The sequence below is a fragment of the Triticum dicoccoides genome, chromosome 3B, assembly GCF_002162155.2.
Source record: "Triticum dicoccoides isolate Atlit2015 ecotype Zavitan chromosome 3B, WEW_v2.0, whole genome shotgun sequence".
Lineage (NCBI taxonomy): Eukaryota > Viridiplantae > Streptophyta > Magnoliopsida > Poales > Poaceae > Triticum > Triticum dicoccoides.
Genome location: NC_041385.1, coordinates 857,188,582 through 857,191,741, shown reverse-complemented (window position 1 = coordinate 857,191,741; position 3,160 = coordinate 857,188,582). Strand labels below are relative to the sequence as shown.

Here is a 3,160-nt window from a genome sequence, read left to right as displayed (position 1 = left end):
CTTTTCTTAAGAACCAAACCAAGTGCAACAACATACAACACACAATTCTTCAAATGCATACGCACATGGTACGACTTTGAACGCCAGTATTTCATATGCATACGCAAGCAAAAACTGAAATTGAATTTTTGTTTGTGTAATTTTTTTCCTTTTGTATAATAATATTAGGCTTTATTATTATGTAAATGTTGCATGATGATTTGCGCACACATCACATTGCATAAGGTTAGAAACAGTGACAAAAAAGATTCCAAGAATGACAAATATTAACAAGCATGTACAGTTAAATGGGGAACTAGACAAGGACGAAGATTTATTCCTAGGAGCAAAGATGATTTCCGACTTGCACCTGGTGATGATTTTTCTTCCGTTTCAACCTCTTCTTAATTTTTTTTCTTCTCATCATAAGATTGATGTACAACTTTTATCCCTGTGCATGTGTCCATGGCTTTACACGTTGCAAACCAAAGAATGACATGATGGTCAGATGCAGAGGCCGGGGTCATCATCCTTTTCAAAAAAAAAGTGAGGTGGCCAGTATTTGATATGGCGTCTTGGTTGCTCCATGCCAGCCGTTATGTTCTTATCCAATAACAGAGAAGGGAGGATACCATGAAAAACGTAGTACTTCCAGGAGATAGTGTCCTCGCTCCCCCACAAAAGGCTATGTAGATCTTGTGATGCAGAAGTCGAGAGTCATTATTTTCTATTGGAACGCTTATAGTGGGTATAGATAGTTGTCATTACTTGCCGGCTTGCACATATGGCTTTTATCACTACGTTGCTGTTGCAAGATGATTTGTGTCAGCAAAAGAATGACAAAAAGGCCCAAAGACAGTTACAAACAAGGATAGTGAAATGGAAACCTAGATAGCCAAGGACTAAGATCTGTTGTAGCATTTTGCAGATCATTCTTGTTCTCTCAGATAGCCAAGGATAGTGTTCAATTTTACAAGTATGAATGAATAATCTTTGATAAACAAAAGGCCTATTAGCTCAGCTGGTTAGAGCGTCGTGCTAATAACGCGAAGGTCACAGGTTGGAGACCTGTATGGGCCATTAACCTATTCTTTTTCTTCTTTTACTTTTTCTTTTGCACAATGGTAAAAATGCAAAGAAAAAAAAGGCCTATTAGCTCAGCTGGTTAGAGCGTCGTGCTAATAACGCGAAGGTCACAGGTTGGAGACCTGTATGGGCCATTAACCTATTCTTTTTCTTCTTTTACTTTTTCTTTTGCACAATGGTAAAAATGCAAAGAAAAAAAACAATTTAGATGGCTCCGCCCGGGTTCGAACCGGAGACCTTCAGCGTGTTAGACTGACGTGATAACCAACTACACCACGAACCCTTGATACAATTTTCACCGGGTTTATGCTTCTAAGCTGATAACATTGTTCAAGACAAACATACTATCATGTGCTGTTGGTCCACTATCTTCACAAGACTGTGTGTCCTTTACATTTTCCATGCCAAGAAGTCACAACATTATATACCAAGATGTATGGACGTAAACCCACAATAAATTTTAGATGGGTACCGATCGAAGCATATGGAAAATACACCCAAATATACATGTCCAACATGAATACATGAATACATGATGTTTTAGGAATCCCTGTATCTGCGTCGCCACTGAAAATAGTTGATCAACATTATAGCCCAGTGCCTACTCCCACCAAATCGGGGGTGAGGACACCACCGTGAGCATATCTTCCATTCTTTTTGTAAAGCACTCTACTCCGCTAACATCACCAGATGATAATATATGTAGAACACACACTCCCGCTGCTGCTTCTTTCTCGTGGAAAGATTCACATGTTTTTCAACCGCAAAGACATCATTGGAGGGGACAAGAGGGATGACGGAAAGGGCTGCCCCGCGTCCTCAGGAGAGGCGGCAGCGCTCGTGTGCGCTTGCATGCTTGCTCTTGGCAAAACAATGACAACGGTGATGGTGGCTTCGTCGGTTGACATTGATTTTTTTTTGTATACACCCAACATAGACCATCACATATTCCATGCCAAACTTTGGCATCTTTCCGGATTTGTTTGCTATATTTAGCTCACTATAAGTGTATTTCTAGGATTTCAATGGATATAATTCAAATTTGAAATACGAGTGTGCGAAAAAGTTAGCAAAAGTGGGTTGGAAAGAGAAGAGAAGGAAGAAAATAAGAGAAAGAAAATAAAAAGAAAGAAAGGAAAAGAAAGAAAGGAAAAGAGAGAAAAGAAATTAAAAGAAAAAAGGAAATAATGTTAGTCGAGTGTACACTCAGCAGAGCCACCTAATGAAGAAACACACAATCTGTGCGCTTCGTCCTGATTGGTTGGAAGGGGAGGGTGTGGATCGATGAGGTGTCATACTGCCATCACATCATAGATATAGCACACCAAAAAAATCTCCTCTCTCTCTCTCCCCTGATCTCTTATCTCTCCAATCTGTTCATCCTCATAGGCCACATATGGTTGCCCATCTTCTTCGCTGATGCCGCTCCTCTTCCCCAATCCTCGATGCTCCTCTTCTTCTCTGAGCAGGCCTTCAGGCAGATAATCCATGGTAGAAGCCGCCACCGGACTGTTGGGGAACGTAGTAATTTCAAAAAATTTCCTACGTACACGCAAGATCATGGTGATGGCATAGCAACGAGAGGGGAGAGTGTTGTCCACGTACCCTTGTAGACCGTAAGCGGAAGCGTTATGACAACGCGGTTGATGTAGTCGTACGTTTTCACGATCCGACCGATCCAAGTACCGAACGTACGGTACCTCCGAGTTCAGCACACGTTCAGCTCGATGACGATCCCCGGGCTCCGATCCAGCAAAGCTTCGGGGATGAGTTCCGTCAGCACGACGGCGTGGTGATGATGATGATGCTCTACCAGCGCAGGGCTTCGCCTAAACTCCGCGACGATATGACCGAGGTGGAATGTGGTGGAGGGGGGCACCGCACACGGCTAAGGAACGATCCGTAGATCAACTTGTGTGTCTATGGGGTGCCCCCTGCCCCCGTATATAAAGGAGGGAGGGGGAAGGCCGGCCGACCCTTGTTGGGCGCGCCAGGAGGAGTCCTCCTCCTCCTAGTAGGAGTAGGACTCCTCCTTTCCTACTCCTACTAGGAGGGGAAGGAAGGGGGAGAGGAGGGGAAGGAAAGAGGGGGGCGC

General features: G+C 43.6%; 3 non-coding genes across 3 annotated transcripts; 2 read left to right on the top strand and 1 right to left on the bottom strand.

Moving 5' to 3' along the window:
* The first annotated feature begins 985 nt into the window (after positions 1-985).
* On the top strand, positions 986-1,059 carry TRNAI-AAU. Its single transcript has one exon. It is a non-coding gene; the product is annotated as a tRNA-Ile (tRNA).
* Positions 1,060-1,125: 66 nt separating this feature from the next.
* On the top strand, positions 1,126-1,199 carry TRNAI-AAU. Its single transcript has one exon. It is a non-coding gene; the product is annotated as a tRNA-Ile (tRNA).
* A 75-nt stretch (positions 1,200-1,274) lies between these two features.
* TRNAV-AAC lies at positions 1,275-1,348 on the bottom strand. Its single transcript has one exon. It is a non-coding gene; the product is annotated as a tRNA-Val (tRNA).
* Between the last annotated feature and the right edge of the window lie 1,812 nt (positions 1,349-3,160).